The sequence below is a fragment of the Urocitellus parryii genome, chromosome 10 (assembly GCF_045843805.1).
Source record: "Urocitellus parryii isolate mUroPar1 chromosome 10, mUroPar1.hap1, whole genome shotgun sequence".
NCBI lineage: Eukaryota > Metazoa > Chordata > Mammalia > Rodentia > Sciuridae > Urocitellus > Urocitellus parryii.
This window is the reverse complement of record NC_135540.1, coordinates 91,893,038-91,906,135: the sequence shown is the minus strand read 5'-3', so window position 1 is coordinate 91,906,135 and position 13,098 is coordinate 91,893,038.

Here is a 13,098-nt window from a genome sequence, read left to right as displayed (position 1 = left end):
CTTCTTTTCTTCAATTTCTCAGGCTTATATGTCTCAGGATAAATCAATCCAAAGTTAAAGTATAACTTCTGAACTTCAAAGTACAATTGTACAGGCTGATCATGTGGATGATAGAAGGACAAACACAAGGTAGAGTACCTCAAGGTTATAAAAGTTTGTATGCCCTAGAAGGGTTCATCTGTCCTGTGGTGCCCCTCTCTTTTTCTTTCTCTCTCTCCCTCTCTCCTTCCAGATGCTCACATGAGCTGAGTGGTTTTTCTTTGCTGGGACTTCCCTCTGGATGTGGTACTTCACCTTAGGCCCAGAGCAATGAAGTTAGCCATCAATGGACTGAGACCTCTGAAACCTTAAGCCCCAAACAAACTTTTTCTCCTCTAAGTTGTTCTTAGGCATTTTGGTCACAGTGATGAAAAAGTTGACTAAAATAATCACACCTCTCAATATTGTACAAACCTCAACACAAACATGGGTGGTCACAAGCTATGTTCCAATCACAGGACTCCCCTACTGAAAATATGATTTCAGTGATGCAGATACTTGAATGAGTCTACCTTATTGTTTTTAAGAGTTATTGTTAATATTTTTTTTAACCATAGTGTAAAACATTCTCATCTAATCTAACATTACTGTGCTTATTTTTTGTTCTTCAAAGCAGACAATGCATAGGAACTGGGGCAGGATTTGTGGCTTAGTTATTGAGCAGTTCCCTGACATGTGTGAAGCACTGGGTTTGATCTTCAGCACCACATAAAATAAATAAAATAAAGTCATCATGTCCATATACAACTAAAAAAAAATTTAAAAAAAATAAAATACCTAGGAACTTAACTCATCTTTAGATATTTATCATTATTGTTTTACTAAGCAATGTGTTGCATTCAAGTTATCTGAAGAATCATTTTATTTCAGTTATTATGTTTTTGAATTTAGGAGTACTAAAAGGAAGTTACAGATGAAACTTTATTCAATTTCTCTCATCTCTGTATTCCTATGTAGCTTATCTTAAAATTTCTTGAAATTTTCCAATCATCACCCCTTAAATCACTCCTTCAATAAGGTTAAGGTTTTTATGATCATGGTGATATGCTTTAGAATTTCAATGAAACTGTTCCAAGAGTCCTGTTTAGAATCAATGAGTATACATGTATAACTACACATTTAAATTATCGTATTTCTTAGGTTATTATTTCTATGTGGCAACTTTTGCCCTGATATCCAGTTGATACTTTGGTAGAATGTGCTATATGTAACTGGGTGTGAGTAGTCTTCTTTCTTCTCACCTTTCTGTGTCCCACACAGAGCACTTATACCACAATCAAAGAGGTTCAGTCAGCATTTCTCCAGTGTAGATCTGGTCAAACTTTTGATCAAATCACCTCACCTTTTAGAAAGCTCCTGGTAAAGACATGTTTTCTTGGGATTCCTTGAAAATTATTCTTATTTGAGATCACCAATACACACCAACTGCTAAATTAGTATCTAAAATAACAGCAATCCCATATCATTTAATTTAATCTCTGTTGTGTATTAGTCAACTTTGTATTGGTACTCTAATAAAATTCCTGAGATAATGAACTGATAAGGAAGTAAATATTATTTTGGCTCACAGTTTGGGACATTTCACAGTCTGTTGGAACCATTGCTGATTTTAATGGGGTACATCTTGGTAGGAGAGTATGGCATAGAATCTGGCTAGGAATTTAAAAAGTGACATAGAGAAAGGAAGAGAAGGGCTTAGATCCCAGAATTCCTTTCAAGGGCGTATGCCAAATTGCCTAAGCTTCTTTCACTGGGCCTGACAATCTAAAAATTCTCTCACCTACCAGTGGTGCCTTGAGCCAGTGACCAATCATTTGCGACACATTCAATATTCAAACTATAAACTCTTCTCCCCACAAAAGGAAGAAGATGTGGAGGAGACAAAATTTCACTACTTGTGTTTTTAAAACCATATACTTGCTTTTATTTTCTTCAATGCATTTTATATGCATGATTTGTTCTTTTCTCACTGTATAATATTGAGCAACTTTTGAACATAAAATGTATATATTGTAATATAGAGAGCTTATATTTAAAACAATTTTTAGAGAAGAGATAAACAAGCTAAAATTTTTCTAAATATTGACCATGCAGACTGTACTTTGTCCAGAGCATTCTTCAAAAGTATAATTATTTTCTGTAGGGAGACCATTGTATTATTTCTTTGACTCCCATGGGACATCAAGGTACTCTGTGTGATTCCAGTAAAATATAGCAGCATTTACTTATGTTCAATCTTTGTCTCACAGGTTTGTGGTACAAATCTATCCATGCAGTAGATGATATTACACAAAAAAGGTAGAGTAAAACAACCGCAGTTGGTGAACTAATTGCAAACATGGATTTGTTCTCATTCTGTGATACCCTTATGAAAATAGTACCAGCTCAATTTGAGAAAATTCAGAAAATTGTGGAAAAGTATAAAAAATGAAATAAGAGGCAGGGCCTTGCCGCCATCTTTAATGCTGCCTCCTTGAGAGTGAGGAGCTGACTTCCCCCTCAGGACCAACCCGGGAGAGCCCCAGTCCTCAGAGTATTGGGTCACTCCACAGGGAGTGGCAGAGCTCCCTTCTCAGAGTAGATTGAGAGAGACACCCAGGTTGTGGACTCTCGTGGTTCATGCCTCCAGGGGCTCACGGAGCTCCCTTCTCCTCAGAGCAGCCTCAGTGTTGATTCTTGGCTTAGGGACTTTCGTGAGTCGTGCCTCTAGGGATGCCTGGGGTTCCCTTCACCTCAGCAGCCTGAGAGAGACACTTGGTGTGGGGACCCTTGTGGGCCATGTCTCTAGGGGTGCCTGGGGCTCCCTTCAACTCAGAGTGGCCTGAGGGAGATGCCTGGTGCTGGCACCCTCTTGGGTCATGTCTCTAGGGACGCCCGGGGTTCTGTTCTCCTCAGAGCAGCCTGAGGATCACATCTAGGAGCCAACATGACATCCAGTCATCATGTCTCCATAGACTTCTCTTGGGGTGACAGTTTCTATGAACTTCCTTGTTCTGATGACCTTGAGAGCATTGAGGACTACTTGTCAGAGTGCCTGCAAGCGAGGCGAACCGGCAAGCCATGGGCGGGCGGGTCAGGCCCAGCAACCAGCCAAGGGACTGCAGCTACACGCGCCGGCGGGGAACGCTGACCGGACCCACTAGGACAGGTCCGGCGGCGGACGGCTGAGGGCTAGGCCCGTCCCCTCCCCCAGTGTCTGCAGGGAGGAGGGACTGTGAACAGCAGCAGAGCGAGCCCAAAGCCTGCTGAGGGGCGGAACCGGCCCCTCCCCCAGTGCCTGCAAGCGAGGCGAACCAGCAAGCCACGGGCGGGCGGGTCAGGCCCAGCAACCAGCCAAGGGACTGCAGCTACACGCGCCGGCGGGGAACGCTGACCGGACCCACTAGGACAGGTCCAGCGGTGGATGGCTGAGGGCTAGGCCCGTCCCCTCCCCCAGTGTCTGCAGGTAGGCGGGACTGTGAACAGGAGCAGAGCTGGCCCAAAGCCTGCTGAGGGGCGGAACCGGCCCCTCCCCCAGTGCCTGCAAGCTAGGCGAACCTGCAACCCATCGGGAGGTTAGGCCCAGCAACCTATGGAGTGACACAGGTGCCCCTGGCGCCTGCTGGATAGGTGGACCTTTGACCGACCAGCAAAGCAGACCTAGGGCCTGCCAGCATGGTAGACGGATCACACTAATTGGAGGAGGATCACAGCCACTACCTGCCCTGCAAGGGTGATTTTTCAACTATACAAGAGCAATATAAATAAATAGAGGGGGAAAATATCAAAGACACAACAATTTCACCAAGCAGAAAGAAACGCCAGCAGTATGAAACGACAAGGAAAGAAAGGACCACAGGCAATGCAGGTCAACTCAACTTTAGAAGAGGTAATAGCTGCAACAGATGGAATGTCAGATAGAGAGCTCAGGACATACATGCTTCAGATGATCTGGAGTCTCAAGGAAGACATGAGACAGCAAAATCAGACAATGAAAGATCACATTGACAAACAAATCCAGGAAGTTAAAGATCAATTTCACAGGGAGATAGAGGTAATAAAAAACAAACAAATAGAAATACTAGGAATGCAGGAAACAATAAACCAACTTAAAAACTCAATTGAGAATACTACCAGCAGAGTGGATCACTTAGAAGATAGAACATCAGACAATGAAGACAGAGTATTTCAACTTGAAAAGAACATAGATAGCTCAGCAAGTCTACTAAGAAACCATGAGCAGAACATTCAAGAGCTATGGGATAATATCAAAAGACCTAACTTAAGAGTCATTGGGATACAGGAAGGCACAGAGCTCCAAACCAAAGGATTAAGCAATCTATTCAGTGAAATAATACAAGAAAACTTCCCAGACTTGAAGAATGAGACAGAATCCCAAATCCTAGAAGCCTACAGGATGCCGAATGTGCAAAATCATAAGAGATCCACACCAAGACACATTATAATGAAGATGTCCAACATACAGAACAAGGAGAGAATTTTAAAAGCTACAAGGGAAAGGAAGCAGATTACATTTAGGGGTAAACCAATCAGAATAACAGCTGATCTCTCAACACAGACTCTAAAAGCTAGAAGATCCTGGAATAACATATTTCAAACGCTTAAAGAAAATGGATTCCAACCAAGAATCTTGTATCCGGCGAAATTAAGCTTCAGGTTAGAAGATGAAATTAAAACCTTCCACGATAAACAAAAGTTAAAAGAATTCGCAGCTAGAAAACCATCTCTTCAAAAAATCCTTGGCAAAACATTACAGGAAGAGGAAATGGAAAATAACATTGATAACCAACAATGGGAGGTAGGACAGTAAAGGGGGGAAAGTAGTCAAAGAGGATAACAAATCAGGTTTAGTAACATCAATAAACAAATATGGATAGAAGAACAAACCATATCTCAATAATAACCCTAAATGTTAATGGCTTAAACTCACCAATTAAGAGACACAGGCTAGTAGAATGGATCAAAAAACAAGACCCAATAATATGCTGTCTACAGGAGACGCATTTGATAGGAAAAGATGTACATAGACTGAAGGTGAAAGGTTGGGAAAAATCATATCACTCATATGGACCACGGAAACAAGCAGGAGTGTCCATACTCATATCTAATAAAATAGATTTCAAGCCAAAGCTAATCAAAAGGGATAAAGAAGGACACTTCATACTGCTCAAGGGAACCATACACCAACAAGACATAACAATCATAAATATATATGCCCCAAATAACGGAGCAGCCATGTTCATCAAGCAAACTCTTCTCAAGTTCAAGAGTCTAATAGACCACCATACAGTAATCATGGGAGACTTCAACACACCTCTCTCACCACTGGACAGATCTTCCAAACAAAAGTTAAATAAGGAAACTATAGAACTCAATAACACAATTAACAACCTAGACTTAATTGACATATATAGACTATACCACCCAACATCAAGTAGCTACACTTTTTTCTCAGCAGCACATGGAACCTTCTCAAAAATAGACCATATACTATGTCACAGGGCAACTCTTAGACAATACAAAGAGGTAGAGATAATACCATGCATCTTGTCTGATCATAATGGAATGAAACTGAAAATCAATGATAAAAGAAGAAAGGAAAAATCAAACATCACCTGGAGAATGAACAATAGGTTGCTGAGTGATCAATGGGTTTTAGAAGACATCAAGGAGGAAATTAAAAAATTCCTAGAGTTAAATGAAAACACAGACACAACATATCGGAATCTATGGGACACATTGAAAGCAGTTCTAAGAGGAAAATTCATTGCTTGGAGTTCATTCCTCAAAAAAAGAAAAAACCAACAAATAAATGATCTCATACTTCATCTCAAAATCCTAGAAAAAGAAGAGCAAAACAACAGCAAAAGAAGTAGAAGGCAAGAAATAATTAAAATCAGAGCTGAAATTAATGAAATTGAAACAAAAGAAACAATTGAAAAAATTGACAAAACTAAAAGCTGGTTCTTTGAAAAAATAAATAAAATTGACAGACCCTTAGCCATGCTAACGAAGAGAAGAAGAGAGAGAACCCAAATTACTAGCATACAGGATGAAAAAGGCAATATCACAACAGACACTTTAGAAATACAGAAGATAATCAGAAATTACTTTGAATCCTTATACTCCAATAAAATAGAAGATAGTGAAGGCATAGATAAATTCCTTGAGTCTTATGATCTGCCCAGATTGAGCCAGGAGGATATAGACAACCTAAACAGACCAATAACAATAGAGGAAATAGAAGAAACCATCAAAAGACTACCAACTAAGAAAAGCCCAGGACCGGATGGATATACAGCAGAGTTTTACAAAACCTTTAAAGAGGAACTAACACCAATACTTTTCAAGCTATTTCAGGAAATAGAAAAAGAGGGAGAACTTCCAAATTCGTTCTACGAGGCCAACATCACCCTGATTCCGAAACCAGACAAAGACACTTCAAAGAAAGAAAACTACAGACCAATATCTCTAATGAACCTTGATGCAAAAATCCTCAATAAAATTCTGGCGAATCGGATTCAAATACATATCAAAAAAATTATACACCATGATAAAGTAGGATTCATCCCTGGTATGCAAGGTTGGTTCAATATACGGAAATCAATAAATGTTATCCACCACATCAATAGACTTAAAAATAAGAACCATATGATCATATCGATAGATGCAGAAAAAGCTTTCGACAAAGTACAGCATCCCTTTATGTTCAAAACTCTAGAAAAATTAGGGATAACTGGATCATACCTCAACATTGTAAAAGCAATCTATGATAAGCCACAGGCCAGCATCATTTTGAATGGAGAAAAATTGAAGTCATTCCCTCTAAGATCTGGTACAAGACAGGGATGCCCTCTCTCACCACTTCTGTTCAACATAGTCCTCGAAATACTGGCCAGAGCAATTAGGCAGACGAAAGAAATTAAAGGCATAAAAATAGGAAAAGAAGAACTTAAATTATCACTATTTGCAGATGATATGATTCTATACCTAGCAGACCCAAAAGGGTCTACAAAGAAGCTATTAGAGCTAATAAATGAATTCAGCAAAGTGGCAGGATATAAGATCAACACGCATAAATCAAAGGCATTCCTGTATATCAGCGACAGAGCCTCTGAAACGGAAATGAGGACAACTACTCCATTCACAATATCCCCCCAAAAAATAAAATACTTGGGAATCAACCTAACAAGAGAGGTGAAAGATTTATACAATGAAAATTACAGAACCCTAAAGAAAGACATAGAAGAAGACCTTAGAAGATGGAAAAATATACCCTGCTCATGGATAGGCAGAACTAACATCATCAAAATGGCGATATTGCCAAAAGTCCTATATAAGTTCAATGCAATGCCAATCAAAATCCCAACAGCATATCTTGTAGAAATCGATAAAAGAATCATGAAATTCATATGGAACAATAAAAGACCCAGAATAGCAAAAACAATACTAAGCAGGAAGTGTGAATCAGGCGGTATAGCGATACCAGACTTCAAACTATACTACAGAGCAATAGTAACAAAAACAGCATGGTACTGGTACCAAAACAGGCGGGTGGACCAATGGTACAGAATAGAGGACACAGTAACCAATCCACAAAACTACAACTATCTTATTTTTGATAAAGGGGCTAAAAGCATGCAATGGAGGAAGGATAGCATCTTCAACAAATGGTGCTGGGAAAACTGGAAATCCATTTGCACCAAAATGAATCTGAATCCCTATCTCTCGCCGTGCACAAAAGTTAACTCAAAATGGATCAAGGAGCTTGATATTAAATCAGAGACATGGCATCTGATAGAAGAAAAAGTTGGTTATGATCTACACGCTGTGGGATTGGGCTCCAAATTCCTCAATAGGACACCCATAGCACAAGAGTTAACGAATAGAATCAACAAATGGGACTTACTCAAACTAAAAAGTTTTTTCTCAGCAAAAGAAACAATAAGAGAGATAAACAGGGAGCCTACATCCTGGGAACAAATCTTTACTCCACACACTTCAGATAGAGCCCTAATAACTAGAATATACAAAGAACTCAAAAATTAGACAATAAGATAACAAATAACCCAATCAATAAATGGGCCAAGGACCTGAACAGACACTTCTCAGAGGAGGACTTACAATCAATCAACAAGTACATGAAAAAATGCTCACCATCGCTAGCAGTCAGAGAAATGCAAATCAAAACTACCCTAAGATACCATCTCACTCCAGTAAGACTGGCAGCCATTAGGAAGTCAAACAACAATAAGTGCTGGAGAGGATGCGGGGAAAAGGGCACTCTTGTTCACTGCTGGTGGGACTGCAAATTGGTGCAGCCAATTTGGAAAGCAGTATGGAGATTTCTTGGAAAGCTGGGAATGGAACCACCATTCGACCCAGCTATTCCCCTTCTGGGTCTATTCCCTAAAGCCCTAACAAGAGCATGCTACAGGGACACTGCTACATCGATGTTCATAGCAGCTCAATTCACGATAGCAAGACTGTGGAACCAGCCTAGATGCCCTTCAATAGATGAATGGATAAAAAAATTGTGGCATTTATATACTATGGAGTATTACTCTGCATTAAAAAATGACAAAATCATAGAATTTGGAGGGAAATGGATGGCATTAGAGCAGATTATGCTAAGTGAAGCTAGTCAATCTTTAAAAAACAAATTCCAAATGACTCCTTTGATATAAGGAGAGTAAGCAAGGACAGGGTAGGGACGAATAGCTTGAGAAGAAGATTTACATTAAACGGGGATGAGAGGTGGGAGGGAAAGGGAGTGAGAAGGGAAAGTGCATGGAAATGGAAGGCGATCCTCAGGGTTATAAAAAATGTCATATAAGAGGAAAGGAGGGGTAAGACAAGATAATAAAAATGGAAGAAATGATTTATAGTAGAAGGGGTAGAGAGAGAAAAGGGGAGGGGAGGGGAGGGGAGGGGAGGGGAGGGGGGATAGTAGAGAATAGGACAATCAGCAGAATACATCAGACACTAGAAAGGCAATATGTCAATCAATGGAAGGGAAACTGATGTGATACAGCAATTTGTATACGGGGTAAAAGCAGGAGTTCATAATCCATGTGAATCAACCATGTAATATGATGTATTAAGAACTATGTAATGTTATGAACAAAAAAAAAAAAAGAAATAAGATTGACTTTCTCCTTTTTCATCTAATCTATTATATTTCTTCTTTTTCCTCAGTTTCCACCTAGACTCATAGTGAGGCTGACTTAGGAAAACTATAACTTCTTAAATAAAATATTTTGTAATAATACATTATGCAGATAAGGTTTTAAGTAATTCAGCAAAATAAGATGAACACATTATATCCAGTGTTCATTTGATAGATAACTGCCAAAGATAGTATTCTGTACACCTTGATCATTTTTACTATATTATTATGAATATCTTATTAAACCAATGACTATATTTATTTTTAAGATTCTTGATGAATTTTGACAAGTCTCTCTTCTTTAATATATTCTGAAGTTATCTAAGAATCTAACAGAAAAACAAGATATTTCGGGGAATAATTTCTTTTTACAAAATTTAGAAGAAAAGCTCACAACTATTGATGCCAATTTAAATGTTTCTATGAATTAATAACAATAGCTGGTAATACTAATTATTGACATTGCATTATTCTTGATCTTATTCCTTATCTTTATTTTCTTCCTACTCTCTAACCACACTCCTGCCCCCTCCTACACACAAATAGGCACTGCCACTTTCTCTTTAAGTGAACAACAAAATCCTCCAACAATAGAACTATAGAACTAGAAGCAGTTCTCATTGGCCCATGCCTGGAGGTTCTCAAGCACTACAATATTCTGTTTGATCTTTTATTCACAATGGTGAAAAAGCTTACTAAATACTAACTATTCCTCAATTTGAACCATTTCAATCATAAAATTTTTCTGTGATGTTGAATTACTTGAGGGTTGATTTAACCATTTTTCAACAATTTATATAATTTTTTGTATTGCTTTCAGTGTTAAAGACTATTATAATAGAGAATGTGCTGAGTTCTGAAGGAAAAGTATGATGATTGTTTTTTCAGTGATTCCAAATTATTTAGATCCCATACTAGTGTTATGGGTATGAGGAGACAATCAGCTACTGAAGAAAGAGAAAAATTAGACAAACTCTTCATAATTAAAGGTTATCGAACAGTAACATTATTGCAAACTGGCTACAAAATCTCATTACATTTCATAAAATAACTGTAACAAATATAGGTAACACTGTGTTCTGTTTGAGGAGAGAGCAAAATTCAGCATTTTTTCCTGTTCCTGTTCTATATTACCACAACATAAAATTGAGACCTAGTACTTACTTCTAAAGTATGATTATGAGAGTGGGCCACCAGGTGAATTCATTTGAAGGATTAAGAGGAAATAATAATGAACTAATGGCACCACATATTTTCTTCCATAGCTTAACTGTAGAAAGCAGATAGGAATCATTATGTTTCTAATGCCAGAGACATTCTACTGCAAAGTGACTTAGCTGGAAGAAGGCAAACATCTTTCCAGATGCTCAGGAGAGAAGTGATGCTGAGGTTGGATTTCTACTAAAAGACAGCAGCAATAGGGCCTCTCAGAACCAAGGGGAACTGTTAGACTTTTTACACAATTGTAATTATTGAGTGCTTTCTCCAAGAAAGTTAAATGTACACAATTCTCCAAACTAAAGTTGAAGAAGTCTGAGATTTTGAGAAATTATATTGATATTGTGAGGAATTCTATAATCTCTAGAGGAAAAAAATGCTTAAAAATGAATAAATATCTGAATTTCCATTTTTCACAAAAGAGAAATGGGCAACAAGTATATGCAAAGATCCTGCCCATCACTAATGCTCACCATCGCTAGCAGTCAGAGAAATGCAAATCAAAACTACCCTAAGATACCATCTCACTCCAGTAAGACTGGCAGCCATTAGGAAGTCAAACAACAACAAGTGCTGGAGAGGATGCGGGGAAAAGGGCACTCTTGTTCATTGCTGGTGGGACTGCAAATTGGTGCAGCCAATTTGGAAAGCAGTATGGAGATTTCTTGGAAAGCTGGGAATGGAACCACCATTGGACCTAGCTATTCCCCTTCTCGGTCTATTCCCTAAAGCCCTAACAAGAGCATGCTACAGGGACACTGCCACATCCATGTTCATAGCAGCTCAATTCACGATAGCAAGACTGTGGAACCAGCCTAGATGCCCTTCAATAGATGAATGGATAAAAAAATTGTGGCATTTATATACTATGGAGTATTACTCTGCATTAAAAAATGACAAAATCATAGAATTTGGAGGGAAATGGATGGCATTAGAGCAGATTATGCTAAGTGAAGCTAGTCAATCTTTAAAAAACAAATTCCAAATGACTCCTTTGATATAAGGAGAGTAAACAAGGACAGGGTAGGGATGTAAAGCTTGAGAAGAAGATTTACATTAAACAGGGATGAGAGGTGGGAGGGAAAGGGAGTGAGAAGGGAAAGTGCATGGAAATGGAAGGCGATCCTCAGGGCTATAAAAAATGTCATATAAGAGGAAAGGAGGGGTAAGACAAGATAATAAAAATGGAAGAAATGATTTACAGTAGAAGGGGTAGAGAGAGAAAAGGGGAGGGGAGGGGAGGGGAGGGGGTATAGTAGAGAATAGGACAGACAGCAGAATACATCAGACACTAGAAAGGCAATATGTCAATCAATGGAAGGGAAACTGATGTGATACAGCAATTTGTATACGGGGTAAAAGCGGGAGTTCATAATCCATGTGAATCAACCATGTAATATGATGTATTAAGAACTATGTAATGTTATGAACGACCAATAAAAAAAAAATGAATAAATATCTGAATTTCCATTTTTCACAAAAGAGAAATGGGCAAGAAGTATATGCAAAGATCCTGCCCATCACTAATCCTGAAGAAAATGCAAATGAAAACAACCACAAGAAATAATCAAATATACATAACAAGGGCTATAGTCAAAAAAAAAATAAAAAATGTTGGCAAGGTCGAAGAGTAAGAGGCATTATTATGACCAAGACCAGAATGTAAATTAGAACAACTACCCTGGAAAAGAAGTTTCTTGAGAAACTAAAAATACATCTCCCCTGGAGCTCAACTTTTCCACTAAGGAATAAAAAGAATTAAAGAAAAAGGCATTAGTAGAATATCAAAATGATACCTGTACCCCCATGTTATTGCAGCTCTCCCAACATTAGCCAGGATATGAAACATATTCATTTTTAGATAACAAAAGTGAAATATATATGCAGTGAATTATTATTCAGCCATAAAAATGGAATGAAATCCTATGCTTGCAGGAGTTAGAAAGGAACTAGTGAACATCATGTAAAATAATATAAACTAGAACATAAGAGAGAGTAGAGTGTGTCTCCTTCATGTGTAAAATTAACAAAATTTGATTTTATGGAAGTAAGTTTAGCATTATGCTAAGCAGAAGCTAGGTAGGTTAGAAGGGTGTGGGAATAGAGATGGTGGACAATAGGTACTAAACTGCAGTTAGTTAGCAGGAAGAAGTAAAATTATTCTGTGCCCAGCCAGGTGACTGTAGGGTACAACTCTTCATGTATATCTTATAAAGATATAGAAAGAGGAGTTTAAAAGTTGGTTATTATTGAAGTCAAAAATAAGTATTTAAATGAAGTAAATGAAAATGAACTGGATTTGCCATTACATATATTATCCATGTATCAAATTTTCTGCTCTGCATAATAACGGTTACAATATATAAAAAGAATAATAATTTCAGAAATTTCAAGTGTTGAAATATTATCTAATATTTCTTCAAATGTTCAGTTTACATTTATCTACACAGAATATATATTTTTAGCATCACATTGATTGAATAATAAGAAGTCATATAGTCACTGCATCAGTTTGATTTTCACTTTTAAAAGTCCTGATTTAGTAAAAGCACACATCACGTTGTATAAATCAATTCATGTTTGAAAATTAGAATAAAAAATAGGAGAAAATCTATTTTTACTGTCAAGGGAATCTGTCTATACATATATCTAAGTGAAAAAAATTGTTATAC